Source organism: Dermacentor albipictus, chromosome 1 (genome assembly GCF_038994185.2).
Source record: "Dermacentor albipictus isolate Rhodes 1998 colony chromosome 1, USDA_Dalb.pri_finalv2, whole genome shotgun sequence".
NCBI lineage: Eukaryota > Metazoa > Arthropoda > Arachnida > Ixodida > Ixodidae > Dermacentor > Dermacentor albipictus.
In genome coordinates, this window is record NC_091821.1 from 20,199,800 (window position 1) to 20,224,450 (window position 24,651).

At 46.7% G+C, this 24,651-nt stretch overlaps 1 long non-coding RNA gene across 1 annotated transcript; it reads right to left on the reverse strand.

Annotated features, from left to right (window-relative positions):
* Positions 1–10,859: 10,859 nt before the first annotated feature.
* Positions 10,860–12,249, reverse strand: LOC135909933 (uncharacterized). The gene is made up of 2 exons (XR_010566855.2): positions 11,673–12,249; positions 10,860–10,992 (listed from the first exon to the last, which is right to left on the reverse strand). It is a non-coding gene; the product is annotated as an uncharacterized lncRNA (long non-coding RNA).
* Positions 12,250–24,651: the final 12,402 nt, after the last annotated feature.

A 24,651-nucleotide genomic window follows, 5' to 3' on the forward strand; every position in this document is an offset into this window, starting at 1 on the left:
AGATAATTAAGCTGTTTCAAAGCGAATCAAGTAAAATAGCGGATGCGATGAACATGCTTAAGGGCAATTTTTCAAAAAAGGGAACAACAATAAAGCTAGCACCTTACCAAGTATCCGCGTTTTATCTGTCGGAAGAGTTACTCTACCAGGTCCTCTAACAAGCTGATTCGATGCACAATGCTATAAACGTTCATAGAAGGGGCCGACGAAGAAAGATTCTTCACGGATCATATATGGGCTTATTACCTAAAATGTCCTAGTATACTTTTCAATCGTGGAATGTTAGGCTGCCTGTGCCAAGTGGTTGTTATGGTTTGTAGTAAGGTTATACCAATTCAGCTTTTAAGCAGAATAAAAGGCCTCATTTAAAGCACGATTGCGCGAAGAATTTTCTTCCACCTTGCTAAAAAAACCGAAACCATGCGTGTCATGAGCGCCCATAACTGCGCGCTAAAGAATATAGCAAGTCAAGCCAGATTGTAAAATTGGGCTTCCGTAATAAGCGTTTTGTTATTCCTGGGAGGACAGAGCATTTGCGACCGAAAAAATGACAGAAATATAAAATTGGGATGGTGGGCTCTATTTGATGGTTTATTCCATGCGATGTCATCACTGGCTGATTCATAGAGAGCGACGCAGGGGAAGGGCACGTGAGGTGTACGTGAACTCGTCCCATTCAAATTGAGGAGCAGCAGGTCGAAATTTTCTCCGCAACAAAATTGTATATCGGCACACAGAAGACGATGAAAGACTTTTAGTCGAATAATCTACCGATTTGAGCAGATGCGTGGCGAGTGCGGCACGCTTAGCGTGGGAAGCTTGCCCGAGTAACTATCTAGCTATCTAGTAACTAGTATCTAGCTCTAATCTAGTAATCTTGTGACTAGCTATCTAGTAACTAGCTTCCCATGCTAAGCGTGCCGCACTCGCCACGCATATGCTTAAACTTTTCCTAGTCTCCAGAGCCGCTCGAGTACGCTGGATTGAAACTACGCGATGTCCGCGCATCCTTGGGCGATCGGAACGCACGTGATCTGCGCCTGGCTGGCAAAAAGAGGGGCTTTGTTCCGGCCACAAAGCTCCATGCCTCAGTAAGGTGCCTGATGTAGTCTCGTGCGGACGCCATCCTCTCGGTGAGCGAGGAGAATATCTTATATTCTCTCATCTTTTGAAACGTTCCATACTTAGGAGCATTTCTATTGCAAACCAGAATTAGTTCAAGGAAATTTTCGATGTCTCAATAGTTCCTTTCGCCGTGCTCGAGTGCTGATTGCCATGTGGACAACACCATCGCGGACAAGATCAGCCTCTTTCCACCTAAGTACGAAGCTTTGGTCAGGAGCTATGGCGCTTCAATGTAACCTGGGGCCGGACGGACCAACCGCCTGAGCTATCTCTCCAGGCAACATCCAAGAGCCACGAGTTCAAATCTCCTTTTCTCTTCCTTTTTTTTCCTTCTTTTTTTTCTTCCCCTTTTTAATATTTCTTTTCTTTTAGTTTATCACTGTACGGGACCTCTCAAAAAAATTTTCCTCTATTATGTATGGCCACACATAGAGGTCACAAATACCAGGTTTCTCCAGTTGTGTGCCATCTGTGCGGTTTAACCGAGCTCATATTGGTCCACCTTGACTGATCAAAGAAGGCACCACTGTCGGTTAAATGAGGCGTACAACTCCTACAGTGGCGGTAGAGTATACGCCTCGCGTCCAAGAAGACCGTGGTTCGAATCCCGATGCCGCGCAATTTTCCACCGGGGAAAAACACGAAAAAAAAACGATGTGTTGAGAAAATTGCATAAACAGGCCTGGAGTGCGGCCTGACCCCGGTAACCAGAACCGGTAACGCACTCTTTCACCAGAGCAGGATTGGCCACCCTGGTGCAGTACTCGGCCACAACCTCCTATATGAATACAACAATCAAACCCCGGCCCTCAGTCCCCAGCAGCCGCGAAGCAACTGACCACGGCGGCGGTTAGATCTGTGACGCAGCAGAGGGTGCTAAGAATCCCTGGCTCCGGACAGGCCGCCATTGGAATTTGAACCTGGCAACATTTAACGTTAAAACGTTATCTATTGAGGCGAGTTTAGCAGTGTTATTGGAGGAATTAGTGGGTAGTAAATGGGATATAATAGGGCTCAGTGAGGTTAGGACAAAAGAAGCATACACAGTGCTAGAAAGCTGGCACGTACTGTGCTACCGGGGCTTCGCGGAGAGACGTGAACTAGGAGTCGGATTCCTGATTAATAAGAATATAGCTGGTAACATACAGGAATTCTATAGCATTAACGAGAGGGTGGCAGGTCTTGTTGTGAAACTTAATAAGGGGTACAAATTGAAGGTATGATTCCTCACATTTCTCTATCACCTGATTGATAGTGTGAATATGGTCTATTGTTGAGTAGCCTTTACGGAATCCTGCCTGGTCCTTTGGTTGACAGAAGTCTAAGGTGTTCCGGATTCTATTTGCGATTACCTTAGTAAATACTTTGTAGGCAACGGACAGTAAGCTGATCGGTCTATTATTTTTGAAGTCTTTGGCGTCCCCTTTCTTATGGATTAGGATTATGTTAGCGTTCTTCCAAGATTCCGGTACGCTCGAGGTCATGAGGCATTGCGTAGACAGGGTGGCCAGTTTTTCTAGAACAATCTGCCCACCATCCTTCAACAAATCTGCTGTTACCTGATCCTCCCCAGCGCCTTCCCCCTTTGCATAGCTCCCAAGGCTTTCTTTACTTCCTCCGGCGTTACTTGTGGGATTTCAAATTCCTCTAGACTATTCTCTCTTGCATTATCATCGTGGGTGCCACTGGTACTGTATAAATCTCTATAGAACTTCTCAGCCGCTTGAACTATCTCATCCATACTAGTAATGATATTGCCAGCTTTGTCTCTTAACGCATACATCTGATTTTTGCCTATTCCTAGTTTCTTTTTCACTGCTTTTAGGCTTCCTGCGTTCCTGAGAGCATGTTCCATTCTATCCATATTATAGTTCCTTATATCAGCTGTCTTATGCTTGTTGATTAACTTCGAAAGTTCTGCCAGTTCTATTCTAGCTGTAGTGTTAGAGGCTTTCATAAATTGGCGTTTCTTGATCACATCTTTCGTCTCCTGCGATAGCTTACTGGTATCCTGTCTAACGGAGTTACCACCGACTTCTATTGCACACTCCTTAATGATGCCCATAAGATTGTCGTTCATTGCTTCAACACTAAGGTCCTCTTCCTGAGTTAAAGCCAAATACCTGTTCTTTAGCTTGATCCGGAATTCCTCTATTTTCCCTTTTACCGCAAACTCATTAATTGGCTTCTTATGTACCAGTTTCTTCAGTTCCCTCCTTAAGTCTAGGCTAATTCGAGTTCTTACCATCCTATGACCACTGCAGCGCACCTTGCCGAGCACGTCCACATTTTGTATGATGCCAGGGTTAGTGCAGAATATAAGGTCTATTTCATTTCTAGTCTCGCCATTCGGGCTCCTCCACGTCCACTTTCGGCTAAAGCCCCTCCATACACGCTTTCGCCGACCAGCGGCGATGATGCGTGGATGGAGGGGCTTTACTTTCGGCTATCCCGCTTGCGGAAGAAGGTGTTCATTATCCGCATATTATTCTGTTCTGCAAACTCTACTAATAACTCTCCCCTGCTATTCCTAGAGCCTATGCCATATTCCCCCACTGACTTGTCTCCAGCCTGCTTCTTGCCTACCCTGGCATTGAGGTCGCCCATCAGTATAGTGTATTTTGTTTTGATTTTACCCATCGCCGATTCCACGTCTTCATAGAAGCTTTCGACTTCCTGGTCATCATGACTAGATGTAGGCGCGTAGACGTGTGCGACCTTCAATTTGTACGTCTTATTAAGTTTCACAAGACCTACCACCCTCTCGTTAATGTTATAGAATTCCTTTATGATATATATATATATATATATATATATATATATATATATATATATATATATATATATATATATTGGTAGATTCCTTTTCGTATTCTGCAAACAGTTGTAAGCCTCCGTTAGCTTTACTTCAAATTACCGCGATTTGAAATAAACAAGAGATTAACCGCCTAATTTTGAGAAGCAGTCAGAAACGCTAGTGGTAGAATATGAACTGCAGTGTTAGTTAAGTCGTCGTGTTACTGCCGAGAATTTCTGTGAAGAAATGCAAAAATTCGAAATATACCATAAACTACTCATCGTGAGCAAACCTGTTTTAGCGGAATAAATTAAAAATTACATTAGGGGTTCTACGTGCCAAAACCTCTTTCTTATCATGAGGCACGCCGGAAGGGGCACGCCGGAGAGGGGCTCCGGAAATTTGGACCACCTGGGGTTCTTCAACGTGCACCTAAATCTAAGTACACAGGTTTCGCATTTCGCCTCCAACGAAATCCGGCTGCCGTGGCCCGGATTCGATCCCGCGTCTTCGTGCTTAGCAGCCCGACACCATAGCCGCTAAGCAACTGATTAAAACCAAGTTAACAATTGTAGAAGTCATATATAGCTTGCATTTCTGACACACTTGTTGCACTGCGGCAGATATGGTATAATAGCTGGATTCTCATATGCTATGTTTTTGCGGTTGTCGATTCGCGCATGAAAAGCCCGCAATGGGCTGATTTGCGCTCCTTCAGCTGGCACTATAGCGTTGCAATTGAGAACTGTATTGTCGACTAAGAAATGAGCTCTTTGAATAAATTTTCGCGAACGAAGACGTCGCAAAAATACACTTGAGACGACCGCCATAAATATACAAGCAGAGGGAACGACAGCGAACAAACGAAAACACTGCAAAAGGCGCCCGGATTCCAGGGACCATATACGGACACCGCCCTAACTGTAGCAGACGACAGGCGCGAGTCCTCGCCCTGACGTCACGCGAGCGGCGCTCGCAGCGCCCCTGTAGTTCGTTCTCGGGGCTAATAGACAGCACAAGGCCTGCACTCTTAGGCAAAGTTACACCCTTTGGCTTGCCCCTTTTGCCACGCAACAATAATCGTTATCTACCTTGATGCGTTTCCTTTCTTTAACGCTGCGAGCCCGGTACTTTGCAGTAACGAACGGCACGCGCGTTATCGGTATAGAAAGTTTACACCCTTTGGAGGGCCCCTTCTGATAACGCGCGTGCCGTTCGTTACTGGAAAGTTCCGGGCTCGCAGCGTTAAAGAAAGGAAACGCATCAAGGCAGATAATGATTATTGTTGTGTTGCAGAAGGGGCAAGCCAAAGGGTGTAATTTTGCCTAAGAGTGTGTTCTCTCGGATCCATGACATCACGCTACCTGGCCCGATATTTCCATTGACAAGGCTGGCGTGATGAAAGCGGTGACGTCAAAATCACTGTTGCCTACTCGGGAACATCTCCATTAGATTCCATGGCTGTCGGGCCAGGTAACATGACGTCATGGATCGGAGTGCCCCTATGAAAATGGCCATTGCCTTTATGTTTCCTTTATGTTTCCTTCTTGTGTCCTATGTGACCTTTATGTTTCCTTGTCCTTTGTGTGACCTCCAGGATGTGAACTTTGTGTGTACTACGTGTTTACTCATCCTAACGTATACCTCGAGGAAGTTACCTTTATTATGCCTCTAGGATGTGTCCTTTATGTTTACGGCAGGATGTTAACTGGATGTGCACTATGTGTTACCTGAGTGTACACTTGAGTGCACATGTAGGTAACATAGAGTGCACATAACAACTGTCTTTACATATAATATAGGCAGATCTATCTGTACTGTGTGACAGGCATTGATACACTCAGCAGAGTCATTGTAAGTACTAAATCTTGACTTATGCTTTCATTTGGTCCAAGAAAACAACCCTTATTATAATTCTTGTAGGATGTGTCCTTTGTGTTTACGGCAGGATGTTACCTAGGTGTGCACTTCAGTACACACGTAGGTAACATAGAGCATATAGTGGGCGAGTTGGTTACGATTCATCGTACCTTTAGCAACAGCGCAAAAGCAACGCGGAAACAAGGAACACTCCGAAGAAACAGCGCCGTCTTGTTGTGTTTCTTCCTTTTGTCCGTGTCGCTTTCGCGCTGACCACAAGTACGAGTAACTGCTGTGTCGATATTAGCACGCGTAGAAGCAGGGCAGCGCGGATCCCGTAAATGCTTGCTTGGGCGTACAACTGAACAATTTATAATTGTGAGTTGGCTAAGTATGAAAGTTGTGTGCGGAGTATGGCCGTATTTGATTACGCGAGCATGCAAGCAGTACGCCTGTTTCACTTTGGCCGAAGTTCCGCTGCCGCTGCAAGCCAGCTATCGCCACATTTTGTCGCCTTCATTCCTTACGCTACGAGCAAATATGGTGCCACCTATCGCAAGATAAAGCCTGACATTCTCAAAAACACGCCACTGGGCACCATAAGAAGCGTGTATATGTGTGGCAATTCCGAATTTCTGATCGGTAGGCGTCACAGCTCTCGCGGCTGCCCGCACACCGTGCGCCATCCCAAGCGCCGGAACAGCACATGATGCGCGCTGATTGGCTCGTGTCCGCCGACAAACCACAGGACAAGCGTTCGCGCATAGTTCGTCTAAAATCTCTGCATATACTTTAAAAAAACAAGGCAGCGCACCAAGACACTTTAAAATCAATAATTTGTGTTTAAATACCAGCCTTCCTTCCAGCAACGACGTTTTTAAATCTCGAAGGCCGTGCTTTTTCAAAATGCACGCCCTAAAGAAAAATGTAGATCTCGGAGGCTAAATTCACGTTTTAACCGCAGTGCGGCGCTGCCGCAGTGTAACGGTTGACGGTGAGCTGGGTCACGTTGTTTTGCTGTGAGCGGTGAGAGTGTTCGTTACACAGTAATTTAATCATATTTTCGAAGTGCCTAAACAAACTGTGATCCGTACCGTGTGCATTAACCATCAGGAAACCTCTGGACTCGTGTAACGCCATTAGTTCGCCTTATGTTTCGTGTGATACGCCAGTGTCTTGTGTAGCGCCCGTCCGAGCGGCCTTTGTTCTCGCCTGTCCGCGTTCGCTCGTGGAATACCTGATACTGTGGCTTCGAATTATGGTGCGTGAAAGAATTTGTTGACAGTTGTGCTTTCGTGCGCTGGTGTTCATCGGCGATTCAACAGTGTTCGCGCTGGAAAGGGTGTCGTCGCGTGGTGCCTGCGAGACGAAGAAGCCGTTTGCTGACCACATTGAAGGTAAGCAGATCTGACGCTTGCGCGCATTCTCGCAGCTTTTGGTTCATGTAGTAAGCTTTGTGGAACGACAACAGAACACTTTCTGAGCGTACGTTGACCATGTTGCTGTGCACATTTAGCAAAGCGTTTCACGAGGGGAGTTTCCGTGAAATGTATCATTTCTTACCGCTTACTTGCTTTATGGAGTGATGTGCTACCACCGCCGATTGTTGGGACTTAATGGGCAAATATTTACGTAAACGCTGAAAGTTACTGCTTTCTCGGTAGTTTCCCGGCAAGAAATTCTTCCGTAGATATGAATTTCCGCAAGTTACGTTTGTAATGCATGTCGATGTGTCACGGGCATCGCGAGTTGGCACGCGACTGCGATGTTTGACACTTGAACAGGTATTAGCTTGTGTGAAGATTACTTTATTGATAGTGTTCAGATTGAAGTGCAGCTTCGCGAGAACTTGTCTGCATTGTTTGTGTTCTTCGACGTGCTCGTGTATTTGTCTTCTATATTGTAGGGCAAATGTAGACCGACATTACAACAGCGAAATTTCTTTTTAATCGAGGCATCTCAATCAGACGCTCGTTTTCATTAATATTTTCATCCGAAGAACGGGATGTGAGTTCCTGCGATTGTTAAAGACAGTGGTTTGTAGCACTGCCTAATAAGGGATGCGATTTTCTTGCGATGCTTTGCGCTCGATGTTTGCCACTCTTATAACCCACCTTTCACGGCTGGCTGTTATAGTTAATAACGATAGCGGAATGTCGGTCAGATCAATGAGCAAAGGAGTAGCATCGGAAAAGGGATCGCTACAAAATCGCGGTCTAGGTTTTAGACCCTTCGTAATCGATTGTTCATTTGATTTACTAGATCTTTAAGTTTTGGTGATAATTTCCCATGTAGTCTGATGTTTGCGGCTGGTTTTATTCCCGCCTGAATTTTACCATATAACAGTGTAACCACTTGAGATATAACTACGAGACATCTGTACAAGCAGGCACACAAAGATTTGTTGGCCAGTTGCCTACTCCTATAGGTCATGTACTACTTAGCAGCTGCTGCAGAAATGTTTAAAAAAATTTGTGAGCAATTTAATACCTGAGTGGACTGGCAGCTCAGTCTCTTTCAAACAATTAGTTAAAAGCTTCTGTGTTGCCCTGATGTTTTTATGATCTGTTTTTGACTTCTCCACGTTTCTTCGCTGTGTGCATACAGGCCAGGCTGTTCTTGCTTAAATGAATATTTTTGAATAAGTGAAAAAGATTGGCTTTTGTTTTGTTTTTCAGGTGCCTTGTGAGCTCTCACCCAAGCAACACATTCCAGAGGTCTGCTGTGAGCAGACGTGGCAAACTGAAGTAACATTCAGATAGTCCAATAAACTGTTCGTAGTTTCAGACAAACTTTTGCAAAGTATAGTCAAAACTTTCTTTTAAAAGTGCAAGCACTGATCCAACCTGATCTTTCCATCCAAACATTACATATTATATTAGTCACAAAGACATAACTAGAACAGCAGCACTGCAGTGAGGAACGTACAGTGGTTCTCCAAGTGTTATACTGAAATAATCTATGAAGGCTAATTAGTTTGCAATTTTAGAACAAATTGTCATGAATTTCTGTGCCATAGCAGAGTTTCAATCCATGCGCTGCATCATGTAGGGAACAGTAACCTTACAATGAAAACCAATGCAAAACTTTTTAATTCAGGAAAAATTTATAAATATAAAATGTGTACACGGAACTCTTCATCTATGCATGTCTACGTAAAATACAGGATTTAGTCACTGCGGCCACATAAAGGATGCATAAAGGTAGGACACACGAAGGAAACATAAAAGCAGTGGCCAAATTTCAACATGGAGGAAACATAAAGTACGGTAACATAAGGGATACATAAAGGGAGGACACACGAAGGAAACATAAAAGCAGTGGCCAAATTTCAACATGGAGGAAACATAAAGTGCGGTAACATAAGGGATACATAAAGGGAGGACACACGAAGGAAACATAAAAGCAGTGGCCAAATTTCAACATGGAGGAAACATAAAGGATATTTCCTCATGTGAACTGCGGGAAACATACAGTAAACATAAAGGACATAACCATTTTCATAAGGGTGAAAAGGCCTTGTGCTATCTAGGTGGTGTTGGATTAGCCGCACCAGTAGTGACGTCGTTGCTCTCCGTCGCAGCCGGGCGCGCGCACAGCAGTTTCTGTCCAGCTCCGAAATAGGTAGGCCACGCGTCATACGTTCACTCGAGGAGCAGGCAGCTTTCGATCACAACGCCGCGAGCAGAACCGGGAACACCCGCCGAGGTTGCTCAGTGGCTATGGTGTTGGGCTGCTGAGCGCGAAGTCGCGGGATGGAATCCCGGCCATGACGGCCACATTTCGATGGGGGCGAAATGCGAGAACACCCATGTGCTTAGATTTAGGTGCACGTTAAAGAACCCCAGGTGGTCGAAAATTCCGGAGTCCTCCACTACGGCGTGCCTCACAATTAGAAAGTGGTTTTGGCACGTAAAAGCCCACTTTTTTTTTTTTTTTAGAACCGGGAACGAGCTCGTGAACGCCGTGCCGATGTTGCAGCCCGGGCACAAGAACAGGCTCGTGCAGCCGAACGCAAGCAGCAAATGCGTACCGAGGATCCGGCAGCCTACCAAGCAGTCGTTTAATAAACCGTCGGCATTACCTTAGCGTTAAACACCGGGGCCGCACGTTTCAGTTTCGCTGGTTAACCACCTGTGCGGAGTGCTTCGGCGGTGATTTTTGTTGGCTATATCACTCAATCTTTAGGGGAGAGTTTTCCCGTGCGGACGTCATATCCCGTACCTTAGCTTCGCTGTAAAAAATAAACAGTTACCCAATTTATCGTCACTTAAGATGAATGCACACGACGGGACTTACCAGTTCAGTATGCAGGCGAGCGCAACGGGGCTCATTTGTCGCGGAATCGGGCATCATACAAGCCACTGACGACCCGATTTGTTGCAGCTCAGTGACGTCAGTTTTCTGACTGAACCAGATAACAGTCCTGCTGTGGGACTTTTACAGTGAAGCTGTATATAGCTGTTCTCCAGTGGTGGTCGATGCCCGTTCGCCTACGCGAAAAATAACTTCGTCTCCAGTTCCTAGCGAATGCTCTGTAGCTCTGACTTGGAAAAAAATTACTGTAGTTTGTCTATATGAGAACTTATTACGCCGAGTTTCATTTACTGGTCGTAATTAGTTCACAGCGAAGTTCACTGAGTGGAAGAGGTGACGATTCGTGGAAATCTCATTTGTGTGTTGAATGACTAGTGATGAGAGCAGATGACGCCATGCGTCGCGGCAATGGTGCATTCATCTGCAGCGGTCTATGCACTATGCATCTGGTTGTAAGCGAAGGTGATGTGTGCCGTCAGCGAAGCAAGTGGTCATCCGCATACCTCGACTCGGGCGAGTGCACAGCACTCGAGTGCCGACAACGCGGGCCGCAAGACCGAGGTGTACGCAGAAGCGATAACAGACGCATTGAACAAGCAATAATAGAAGTAAAAGGATGCTTTATTGGGAATAAAAACCACGTTATATGTTAAAAACCACGTTAAAAACCACGTTAAAAACCACGTTAAAAACCACGTTAAAAACCACGTTAAAAACCACGTTAAAAACCACGTTAAAAACCACGTTAAAAACCACGTTAAAAACCACGTTAAAAACCACGTTATGGATAGCGCGATATTAAACGATGTCGGACATGCCGAACGATAAAAAGGGATCGACGCCGTTGCGGCCCCAGCCGAACAAGGGGGAGTCTGACGTACAGGTCAAGGTGGCTGAAAAGAAAGAATAGCATTAAAAAAATAGTAAATTATGGGGTTTTACGTGCCAAAACCACTTTCTGATTATGAGGCACGCCGTAGTGGAGGACTCCGGAAATTTCGACCACCTGGGGTTCTTTAACGTGCACCTAAATCTAAGCACACGGGTGTTTTCGCATTTCGCCCCCATCGGAATGCCGCCGCCAAAGAAAAACACGGACAACAAGCCGCATTTAGTCCAATGGAGCAGCAAGGAAGTGCGAAATTAGTACGAGGGAAAGCGGGAACAGAAAATCGAGTGGAAGGCAACACCAACGGTGTCCGTACAGATCGATCGAGGTGGCAAGGCGGGCAGAAGTACCAAGTTTTCTTTGCTTATGCATTAGATCGTGCAAAATAGGAAAGTGTAGGGACCCATGGCCAAAAGCGGGTAACGCGTCCAACATTAAATATTATACAGCCGTGGCAGTAAGTGTCCTAATGCGTAAGAGTGTGGAATGCTGAACAGCAGCAAGACTATAGGAACGCAAACCAGTGGCACGCATACTTGAGTAGGCTGATACATAAGCCTACGCGAGCATGGGTGCCACTGGTGTATTATATTACGATATTTGTATATTAAGCGGCTGCAATTTGATGGCGCCTGCTCGGGATGCTGCCGTGCCCTGTATGCGTATAATAGGAAATACCAGTACCCATGGTTTCCTCGGTTCCCGCAGCTGTATCGCGGTCAAAGGGGCGCCGCTCTTAGGAGTGGTAGAGCTCAGGCCACTCGAGCTGCTTGCCACCTGCGCGGGAGGGCCTTCGCGGCTCTCAGAAGACGTTGTCGCCGGAGAGACGACCGTCGGAGTTTCGCCTAGGGACGACGTAACGGCTGCCTCGGAATCTGAGGGACTCTGGAGGGCAGTCCCGGAGGGCAGTCCCGGTTTTTCCGCGTCTTTCTCCAGCCCATGTTGCGGCGCTTCGGGTTGCTGTTCGGGCTGCTGCTCAGGGCTCCGCTGCTGCTCTGGCGCCTGATCCAGTCGCTGCGCGGGTCCGAAGAGCCACGGTAGTCGACCACGCAGCCTTTCTCGGGTACGGCTGCAGCACTGGAAACCGCAACAGTTCATCAGTTGGCCCATGACTTCGTTCTCGTGTACTCCGCAGCGTGCGCAGTTGGCGGGTGAAGCGTGTCTCGCTTCGGGCGGCTGATCAGACGCGGCGACCGGATGTCAGCGCTGCGTGTTGTGGAGGCTTGTGCTGCCAGCGCTTCCAGTTTTAAGGGTTTTGGCGAGTGACGTCAATCGAGCTAGAGACCAACAGTGCGCGAGTTGTGCTTATCGGAATGGCAACGTCATGCAGGTATAGGTATAGCGTGATCTTCGAGTGAGACATGAAACTATACGTCTTTCCGATCCCATCACGGAATTACTTTCGCTGTACTCGTCGCACTTGTAGCATAGGGCAATCGCTGCGTAGCTTGAGCAGCGGCTAGTAGATATCAGCGCTCTAGGAATACTGTCTGATAATCAGCGTGCTCGATATAGTGCGATCCAAGCATGCGTAATTCTAGATCTGCCTTGAGCAAAACTAACAAAAATGACCTTCGCGTCGATTCTCTACATAACTCGAGCACATAACCCTAACAGTGTTCTTTTTTTCACCCTCAGATATTATAAAACGAACACAATGGTTTACTTTCAATTATGCAGAAGCGACCAAAAAATAGCAAGAAAGAAATTAAAAAAACAATGCCGAATGCACCCTTAAGCATGGTCCGCATACTGCCATCTCCGTTTTGTATCTTCTACCTATAGCTTCGTTCTGTGTTAGCGGCGCACTAAGTCCGCGAGCCACCGCTTCCATTTACGAGTGCGCGCTGCGCAACCACGTTCACGAAGGCAGGGTACGTTCTGCAACGCGCTAATAAATTCCCAGACTGAATTGAATTGAGTTCTAGGATTTTACGTGCCCAAACCACGATTTGATTATGAGGCACACCGTAGTAGGGGTCTCCGGATTAGTTTTGACCACCAGGGCATCCTTAACGTCCTCCAAATACACATGACCACGGGCGTTTTTGCGTTTCGCCCCTATCGAAATGCGGTCGCCGCGGCCGGGATTTGATCCCGCGACCTCGTGCTTAGCAGCGCAACAATATACCAAGGCCGCTTAGCCACCGATCGCCGGGCAGAAAAACAGGCGAAAGACCGCTTCCCGGGGAGGGGGAGGGGGGGGGGGTAAACTTTGCTCGCTGCTGCTGCAGCGCTTCCTCACGCCAGTGCTATGATAGCGAGTGTCCGCCGTCATCAAGTGTGATTTATACATATATGCCTGCGCCCGTTGACACCATGCTTTTTAATTTAGTTAGTAAGTGAATGTTTACAAGTTTAAATGGCCGATAAAACTACTATCCTTACTTCGTACAGCTGTCTACTAATTTGCTATCGCAATCGATGCTTCGCCTTTCTGGCAAAACTGCGACTTTTGCGTTACTGTTGTCAGACCAAAACGTGTATGTCGTTTATAATTTTCAGAACAGTAATATTACTGGTATTAAGTTGCCAAGAAGCTGAAAAAATACTTTGTCATAGACCTCACTGATAAGACGATAAACTATCATGATTATGCAAGATGGTTTAACGCAACCACTGGTCTTTAGAGGATCTTGCGAGGTTGCTGTAACGCCATATGTTTTTAGGACACTGTGAAAGCTTGCTGGACTGCTTTCTTTCTTGTGATTGTTGAGGAAGCAGTGCGTCGGTACATCGTGTAAAAGGTTTTCCCTGTAAACGAAGGGCAGACAGTTACAATACAGGCATATGCAGCAGAGGAAATTTGATCACTGCGGTGAAGAGGCAACCGTCATCCGCATTCTGTGTCCGTGTCCGCAGTATCGTGTACAGAGACGCTCACTTACCGCTGTGCTCCACAAGATCGACGACCGGCCTCTGCGGGCAGAAGTACTCTACAACATATGCGTGACTCGATATCCAGTCAGAAGACCGTGAAAATAGTGATGCGCTTTTTTTCGATCCACCGGACTCAGTGAACGCCTGCAGTAGTTAGTAATTCCTTCTTTTTTTCTCTCTCCTCCTGCCTTGCAATGTTACCGCGGCAGAGGTCGTCACCTTTAGGTAGGTACTGAAAGAACTATATTGAGTAAAAAAACTGAGTAATGTAATTAATTGACCAAGTCTAGTTTAGTCTATATGGCAATTTTACCGTTTTTTTTTTGTATATAGCCTCGCCTAAAATCAACGTTTAGCGCTTCGGGACTATGTTCCCATTCGGGAACACAGTCCCGAATGGGAATATCGGGTAGCATTCCATTGCCATTCCATTCCGGGTGTTTGAAGATGTATAATGATACCGGAATCATTCAAACTCTGGAGTTCGCGTCGCGAACAGCTCGCGTCGCGCGCGAGCTGTTGTCTCGTTCACGCAGCGCACCATTTTGCAGGCTGTGCACAAGGAAGTATGACTAGCGGTATAATTCACTGACACGAATACCGAGGCAGAACAAGCGGAGCGCAGAGCCTGATGACGCGCTAGAACACGGTAGAAAATAGCATAGTATCGGTACCTGCACACGTGACCGCACGACCGTGGGAACAAGCAGACGAACCGGACGTACACCTCTCTTGCTCCTGCGCGAAGTTGGAGTTGGAGTTTAAGTAAAATAAAAAACACGCAGACATTCCGTTTGTGTGTTGTATTATTTCTCTAAACTTCAATTCGTCAATTCAAGCAACAGATCGCACAGATAACAAGATCTTGTCTTGAATAATTCTCGAAGTCACGTGTCGCCACGAGCGACGTCACATTGTGGACACGATTACGTAGGCGCAGGGGCGCGATTACGTCACCGTCCAGCTTGAAGCGCGGCGGCCACGAGTGAAGAGTGAAACGGCGTTCGGATTGAAATTTCAGATCTTTCCGCGGCGCGTGGCGATGTAATACTTTGCAGACACGATTGTTAGCGCGCAATGTATGCTCTGCGCTTGTCAGCTCAAAACGGCCAGACCTGATGAGGGGCCCGTTGAGGCATTATTTGCGCTGTTAGAACACGAAGGATAGGGAAGCCAAACATAAAGGATTGTGCACTGGAAACTATGCGTTGACATCTAATTACGAAAATTTTGTCATATAAAGTTTTGTCTAAAGTTAGTCTTTTCTTTAGTTCGCTCTTTTTTTTTGTTTTAAATCAGGACACAGAGCACCCTTTGGACCAGCTCCGCGTTTTGCCTTGTCTGCATAGCACGGCCACAACTTTAACACCCCAGGATTCTGAAAAAAATATATATATAGGTATCGAAGCTTTTTTCCTTTTTTTTTTCTCCTTGAAGGTGTTCGTGTGTGGGTTTGGAGCTAGTCGAGTACACCGACCGCAACTGAAGACAGCCTGGGAAATGTCGCAACGGTGCTTGCAACTACTGTCACTGGCGCAGTTTAATTTTCGTATAAGTGCTACATCCGCACCGGGACTGGACAGAATAACAAACAAGACGATCCGAAATCTCGATGATGCCTCTCTAGACCAACTTGCCAAGTATATGAACGAATGCTGGCACTCCGGTACAATACCACAACAATGGAAAATGGCCCAGATTATTCTAATACCTAAACCAGGAAAGCGGCTACAGTTGGAGAACCTGAGACCCATTTCACTCACGTCCTGTGTGGGCAAGCTCACGGAGCACGTTGTCCTAACGAGAATGAGCGACTGTCTCGAGGATAACGACGTTCTGCCCCCTACAATGTTGGGCTTCCGGAGAAATTTGTCCACATAGGATGCAGTGCTCCAACTTAAGCATCAAATTATAGATAACACAAGTCGGAACACCAAAGCTATCCTAGGATTGGACCTAAAGAAAGCTTTTGACAGTGTTACCCACGAAACAATACTAAACAGAATAAATGAGCTATAGGCCTAGGCCAGCGAGTGTACAGTTATATACTAGACTTCCTTACCAACAGAAAAGCACACATTAAGATAGGAGACCTTAACTCCGAAGAACTACAGATCGGAAGCGCAGGTACGCCCCAAAGTTCAGTAAGATCACCGATACTGTTTAACCTGGCTCTTATTGGATTACCAGCAAAGCTACAGGAAATCTATGGCCTCAATCATACCATCTACGCTGATGATAGCACCCTCTGGGTGAGCGATGGCAACGATGGACAGGTTGAAAACACATTACAACATGCAATAGAAGCAGTTGAACAATGACTAGCAGGAACCGGACTGACGTGTTCAGCAGAGAAATCTGAGCTCCTCATTTATGCACCATCATGGTGTGGCTGAAAACCACGCAGCTACGCGGAACGAAACAATCCGCAAATTCACCTAACTACGGCAGGAGGGACGCCCATACCCAAGGTTGACAAGATCAGAGTATTTGGCCTCACCATTGAAAGTAATGGCTACAATGGAGAGACCATACGCAAATTAGACAGTACAACATCTCAAATCTTGCGGCTACTTAAACGAATAGCCAACAAATATACTGGATTGAAAGAAGGTAATCTGATTCAACTAGTCGAAGCGTTCGTAATAAGCAGAATGGTATACGTGGCACCGTACCTACGATGGTACTCGTCAGAAAAATACAAATTAGACTGCTTAACCAGAAAAATCTACAAGCAAGCAATCGGACTCTCCATCACCACCAGCAACGATAGACTACTGCAGCTAGGTCTCCACAATACACTGGATGAGCTAATCGTGGCACAATGAATAGCACAATACGGATGCCTGTCCAAAACTAAAACAGGTAGGCAAATATTGGATCGCCTAGGTATAAGGTATCATACCCAACATGGCGTCAAAGTAGATATGCCCATACACATCGGGGACATGATAACCATCCCTCCAATACCCAAGAATATGCATCCTACCTACCATCAGAGCAGACGGGAAAGCAGAGCATGCACGCAATTGTATACAGAAGAAATTCGGTAACAGCAAGGACACCACATTTGTAGACGCAGCTAGATACAGACACAAGCGCGCTTACAAAGTAGTGGTAATAAATTACGAGGGAAAATGCACGGCGAGCGCTACAGTCAACACGCTTCACGCAGACACCGCAGAGGAAATAGCTATTGCGCTAGCCATAGCACAAACACCAGCGGGCAATAGCGGCCACCTGAATCATCAGTTATTCTCAGACGGCCATACGAAACTTCGCCAACGGTCGAGTCTCCCCAGAAGCACTACAACTCCTAAAATTAGCTAATAACCGCGACAAAACTGTCGATCTCATCTGGATACCCGCTCACACACTACCAGACGGCAGCAATGAGGCAGCGCACCACATGGCTCGAGAACTTACGGACCGAGCCTCGGTTAGCCCCGCCTCACCGACTACCGATGAGTGGGAGTGGGAAGATCTAATGACCAGATTTCAGGAAAAACACAACACCATAGATTGCAGAGGCGTACGTTCCCGCCGCCGCACGCAAAATTAAGCAAAAACCAGTCTGTAGAATGGCGGCAGTTACAGGCCAGATCCTATCCGAGTCCAGCTATTATGCACCTAATACACCCAGATTTATAACACGACGGACAAGTGCAGACATTGCAACTCTAGAGCCACCCTGGAGCATATGCTATGGGAATGTACGGCTGTAATACAGGATAACGGTGATGCAGCCTCAAATAGCGACAGCCTCCGCGCGCACTTAGAGTCGGCGTTGCTCAGCTCGGACCTGCAGCACCAACTCTGGGCCGTCCAGCGAGCCGAGGAAGCCGCCAAGGGCCAACAACCCTTTGCCGAAACCTAGGCGGCGTCCAGGCCAACCCCACCAAATCGCAGGGCACTGAATAAAGTTATTTGAATGAATGAATGAATGAATGAATGAATGAATGAATGAATGAATGAATTACTAGAATGGGTACTGAAACCTGTTCGGAACCCCCCCTAAACTCGTTGCTCGCTAAGTTTCGGTTTCGATAGTTTCGCGTGCATATCCAAAACATGAATGAAGGGAAAATGAGACATCCACCCGTTCGTAGCAATTGCTACAAAGGATATCTAAAACATATCTCTAATATATATATATATCTATATATATCTATATCTATATATATCTATATCTATATATATATCTCTCTAATATCTAAAACATCTTACGGAGTACCGAAGAATAGTGGCTGCAAATTTCACTTTAGGATTAGACACCTAAAGCTCTAGTGCAGCGGTAAATTCGCTCTGAAGCTACTGTGCCTTATTTTCAGGTCCGTCGCTGTGTCTAAAATATTTCACGATGAAACCAATACCTACCCATGCAGACGAACAACGAATGAACGCAAGAAAGTTCTTCCTGCCTAGGCTAGCAGACGACAAGGCAGGCGTCACTGGCTGGGTGCAAATGCTGCGAAATGGAGGAAACTGTTTCTCTTGTTTACGGCCCTATTTTAGGGCGAGGGGTAGTATACAAGTGCTCGTGCTTGTTACCGCAAATGCGTCATTGTTACCCCCACGTCACGCATGAAATTAAACCGCGTCAAGATTAATTTCGAGTACAAAACAAACAGCGATCGAAGCGGTGTGTCAAGATCCGTAACAACTACTTCGGATCTCGGAGGAGCGGGGACCGCTGTGATTTCGGTAGCAACAACTTCTAATTTGTACCTCGAATTAAGTTGATGTATACATATTTTTTTCAACCAACACCAAGATTGAGCAATTTAAAAGCATTGGTTTTAACAACATTGAGCGTAAGCAGTTTTCTTTGTTGCCTAAATTTTATGTCGGGTTTTCATGTTTGCCAGTCTTTTGAAACAAAAATAAAAACGACTTTCTTGTGGACAATAAGTGTCCATTTATCAATTTAAAAAAGAGACAAGATGTAATCACATAAAAACAGTATGCGGTTGTTTTGTATGTCTGCGTGAATTTGTGTCGAAAATGAAGTTCCGCAAACGGTGGCCGGACTTTCGCAAAACACAATTTGTTGCCAGACTTTAACAAACGTCAAATTAAAAGCGCTTTGTTTTCAATTATAAGTGTATTATTTTTGTACAAATAACTTGTGTTGTTATTAATTCATTGTTATTATGTAATAATAGTTTACAATGTTTCAGTGTTTGCTGACTTTTGCAACTGCGTGCTGTACATTGTTGCCTGATTTTTATGTACCATTCAAATCGGCACGAGCATTTACCTTCGATATTTTAGCTTATCATTAATATACAAGTAGGGCTGATTAAAACGTTTTCAAATATTGCCTCGTAGGGCTTCTGAGGAAAACATTCTACACCGCATTGTCGTGGCCAGACTCCGGGAGTGCCAAATTTAGCGTAGGAGCGGTCTGGAAACGTTTCGATCTTTAACTTTTTTTCTTTCGTTGTATGATATATATCTGAGCCTCATATGCGCAGATGGCGCGTGTGAGCCATTGAAAACTTCATATTGTAGAAAAATAAAAGGAACTATACATTTTTATGCCGGTGTCGATACTGTCGACAGACGGCACCACTGCGGTGGACAACATTCGGAGCGCTGTGCCTGTGCCGCCGTGTGATGGACCGACGGCTGGTTGCTCATTTCTTCGACTGGTTCAGCCGGTAAACATACTTCGCGAGCATGACGCTAGGTGCACCTTTACCGGCAGTGGCAGCAGGGTTCAGTGAGCCACTTCGGGAAATCGCGTACGCCGACATAGCGAGTGCTAGCAGACGACGCGAATGGCTGGACCACGCTGTGTCCTACTCCTGCCTTCGGCGGATGCCAAAAATTGACGCCGTTATTTCGCGCTGGCCGCTCTATTGAACTGCAGCAGCTTAGCGCAAAGTTGTCGCACTGCATTTGCGACTGCTTTAATATGGCATTTATGTGTGAGGTTTGTGTGCTCTGTTTATTAGTTGTGGCTGGATGCGTGCTGTAAAGGAAGGAAAGCGTTTGCACTATGGGAGTGATCTCGTCTCTGCCTGTTTCGTAGACAGCAGTTTCTTCATTGTGCGTCGCACCAGAGGCTATGGAAGCGTCAGTGCTGGCTCAAACAAGCCTAAATCGGGAGTGCTCATCAGAATTTCCATAGCCGCGAGAGTTATACAGGAGCTTTGAGGAAGCTTCTTCAGCAACCACTCTTGCTGAAATTTAACGCCATCAATTAATACTGCATCTCACCAAGTTGAACAGGAGATTCGTTTAGTGTGCGCCATGTATACGTGCGGTTCCTTTGGTGGCGTCACGCGTTTGTCCCTACGTGCGCACCTGCACCCATGGGGAAGCGGATTTCGGAGCGAACCCGCCGTGGTTGCTCAGTGGCTGTGGTGTTAGGCTGCTGAGCACGAGGTCGCGGGATCGAATCCTGGCCACGGCGGCCGCATTTCGATGGGGGCGAAATGCGAAAACGCCCGTGTACTTAGATTTAGGTGCACGTTAAAGAACCCCAGGTGGTCAAAATTTCCGGAGTCCCCCACTACGGCGTGCCTCATAATCAGAAAGTGGTTTTGGCGCGTAAAACCCCATATATTATTATTTCGGAGCGTCGGTATTAAGGAGTCGGCGAGAGAAAAAAAGGAGGAACAAATTGCAACAAATAAAATATAAGCACGTGGCCTGGCTGAAAGTCACGCGTTCCGCCCGTCTTTTTGAAAAGAAGAAATGAACGTAGAACGTCAACACGTTGTAGGCGTGAAGTGCAATGCTTGTGCGAAGCGGCCGAAAGGACGATGGCAGGCGTTGCTCTTGCCGCACCGGGTAAACTGCACAGCGAAAAGTTGAGCGTGCTTTGGATGTAATACTGTTGCATTCAATCTTGTATTGTATCCTTCAACGCAGTCCTCGTCCGACACGCGCGCCGACGCGATGAAAGGATATCGCCCTAGGAGAGCGCCCTAGGAGCGCCCTAGGAGGAGGCGGCATTCTTCAAAGCGTGGCACTACTTTACGAAGTTTAAGGGGCTTTATTGTCATTGAGAGGTTAGCTTTTCCGCATACCTAGTCCGTCTGGTGGCTGAGCCTACTCTAGGCGCTAAATTCTGCCAGGTGAATGTAGCAAGTAGCACAAGATCTGGCACACATTAGCAAGCCAAATGTGAACAAACACAAGAGTGCCGCCTGGCCCCGCACAACCGGCCATATATCGCATTTGTTTCTAATATTGGTATCCTAACGAATAGACAAACAAGGTCGACTATTCGAAAAATTGTGAATGCTCGTTTTGTTTTATTTTTTATATTCAAATACCTTTAATAAAAAAAAATGATATCTCAGTGGCACTCAAACATTTTTCGAAAATTCGAACACTCCTAAAATTGAGCTTCGCTTTGCGTATTCGCTGGCTTCAATTTTGCAGTGACGTTCGCGCCCTAAATTTGTTACATTCGCAGTTTGGAGAAATGCGTACTCGGCGCGAAAAGCATGACCGTGCTAATCTTTCACCCCTCCCCCCACTTCCCAAATAACAATACGAGTCGGTTTGGGCACTTCACTTGCTAGAGCAGTAACGAGGGATCTAAAAGAACTGCGATTGTTTTGAAAATATATATTTCTCTATAATTCTTCCTGGGTTAATTTTAAAAAAAAGACGCCACAATAGTAGAATACAACGTAAGTATGCAGTGAAGCCCTGCCGACGCCCTCATGACCGCCAGGCACTGTTCCTCCGCAAGGCTGCAAATAATTCGTACTTCAAACTTTTCCTGTTACCCAAATAAGGCCGTAACCGCAAAAATAAAATTATTTGCGCGTACTTTTAAACGTTTTCCCTTGCCTGTTATAGTGGAATGGCGAAAGCCTAATTCTTTATTGAAGTGAAATAAAATGCTTGCTTCGCTGCAATTATTTATTGTCAAGTGGCACATCAGTTGGCAGTGAAATTTCATCAGTAAAACGGGTTCAGCAGTGAAATGAACTGTACCGCCGACATTTGAAGATTTAATTCGTTATGTAGTTTTATGTGCCAAAATCACGATCTGATAATGAGGTATGCCGTAGTGGGTGACTCCGCAAATTTGCACCAAATGGGGTTCTTTAACGTGCACCGAAATCTAAGTAGACCGGTGTTTTCGCATTTCACCCTCATTGAAATACGGCCGCCGTGGCTGGGATTCGATCCTGCGACCTCGTGCTTAGCAGCCCAACAGCATAGCCACTAAGCAACCTAGGCGGGTAGACTTTTGAAGAGTGGAATGTTCAGACTCCATACGCTTTGTCCATGTCTAGTGCACACCTCATTGCTTCCGTCGATGAAAAGACTCTTCAAGAAGAGCAGACGCTCCGGAGGTATCAAGTACGACGCCATTTTTAAGATGATGATGATGATGATGATGACAACCTCATTGTGCCGCCGGATAAGGAGACCCCTGCTCCCCGTCCCCGGCACACAGGCCTTGGGGACGGGGGCCGGAACCTCCGCGATTAGAAGCAAGCAACTAGGTCTTGACTCTTCGCGGCTTCTTCCGCCAGGCGGATGGCGTGTTGCTGTGGAGTAGGGTCCTCGCTCCGCAGCAGGGCTTCCCAGGCCTCTCTACAACTTATGTTTGCTTTAGCCCCTGGTGAGCTTGCGCAATCCCAGATTATGTGATCGAGGGTCCCTCTCGCCCCACAATGTTCGCACTTATCGTTTTCTCTATCATGCATAACATGGTATACCCAGACCGGGTTTATGAAGTTCCCAGCTAGCACGCGCCGCCATGCGACTGCCTCTCTGTTGTTTAGACTTTTATCCGGTGGTGGCACCAGTCTCCTGCGTGGCCGATAATTTGCGACAATTTCCGTATAATTTTGCAGACGCTCGTCCATGTTCCGGCAGTCGGGTGGTTCCACAGCCACCCGGAAGTAGAGAGCTCGGGCTAACTCGTGGGCCGCCTCGTTGCCAGGAACGGACGTGTGTGCGGGGGTCCAAATTTGGCTCATTTTTCTGTTCAGTCGTCTACTGGCCAGAACCCTTGCCGCTTCCGGCGAGATCCTACCCTTTCCAAAATTCCAGATGGCCGTTTGCTATCGCTAATTATGAAATTTTCTTCGCTTCCCACGCAAGCGAGCGCTATCGCAACTTCTTCAGCCGTTTCCGAGTTGCGGCTTCTAATGGTGGCGGCCGATACGGGGGCACCTCGGCCGTCGACCACCGAGGCGACCGCCGCACCCGCCTGCCACTTACCGCATCCACGTATACGCAACCGACTTACTGTCCATTGAATCAAAGAGTTTGATTAGTGTTTCTGCTCTCTTTTCCCTCCTGTCCGTGTTGAATATCGAATGCATGTTACGAGGGAGGGGGGGAATGATTATATTTTCTCGGCAGTCCAGCGGGATGTTTGTCTTGCCTCGTAGTCCCCTATCTGTTTGCAGGCCTACCATTTTGAGGATAGCTCTGGTCGTGGTCGTTCGGCTTAATCTTTCGAGCTGCAAAATTCTGACAGCCTCCGCTATTTCGTCCCAGGTATTGTGCACTCCCATAGGGAGGAGCTTCTCTGTGGAGGTGCTAATTGGTAAGCCTAAGGCCCTCTTTATGCACCGTCGAATGAGCGAGTCGAGTTTCCTCCTCTCCTCTGACCTGATGTTTAAGAAAGGCGTGGCATAGCACACGCGGCTTATTACGTATGCTCGGGTTAGTTTAAGCAGGCTTCTTTCCTTCAGGTCTGCCAAGTGCTTGCGTGACAAATCCCTCTAGATTTCTTATTGTCCCATCATTATATCCGTTTTCCTGTATAAAAAGTCCTAAGATTCTGATTTGGTTTACCTTTGGTACTGGTTTCCCCTCTACTTTAATGTCAAATTCCCAGCTATACGCTTGCACCGGAGCGACTTCGTGTTGTAGACGAATAATTCCAATTTTTGCGGAGAGCACGAGACACCCCTACTGGCAGCATAGTCCACGACAGTGTCCGCCGCCGCCTGCAGGCGCTCCTCGATGGTCGCATCGCTCTCCTGGTAGGTCCAGAGGGTGATGTCATCCGCATACATACTGAAATTTAGCCCCTGTATGCTTCTCAGAGCTTCGGGGAGGCCCCTCATCGCCACGTTGAAGAGGAACGGGGAGAAAACCGAGCCCTGCGGCGTGCCCGTGCTTCCTAATTTCAGTGTTGGAGATTCAACATCTTGGAACTTCATGCAGGCACATCTGTTTGACAAAAAGTCCTTGACATAGTCGAATGTTCGCGCGCCTACCCCGATTTCTTGGAGACCGTGGAGTATCGCTTCGTGTTTAGCATTATCAAAAGCCTTTGTAAAGTCCAGGCCGAGAAATACCTTGGCGTCTCTAGAACGTGAGTCGATTATGTCATGTTTTAGTCGGAGCATCACGTCCTGCGTGCACAAGCCCGGTCGGAAGCCAATGATCTCGTGCGGCCACAGGTCGTTCTGCTCCATAAAGTGCGTCAGTCTGGTCTGGACTACGCGCTCCATCAATTTCCCCATGCATGAGGTTCGGGAAATGGGTCTTAGATTTTCTAATTTTGGAGGTTTGCCCGGCTTTGGGATTAGGATCACGTTTGCCATCTTCCACTCGCGTGGCAGGTGGCCTTTAGTCCAAATTTCTTGCATGTACTCCGTCAGAGCGCTGATGGAGGCATCGTCTAGATTTTTTGTTAGTTATCCCGTCAGGGCTCGGGGCTGATTTAGTTTTTAGTCCCAATATTAATGCCCTGACCTCCGCCTCCATGATGGGTGCGTCGAACTCCTCATTGGGAGCGGCGTCGTACTCCGGGAGGAGGGTGCGATGAGTATCGCCAATCTAC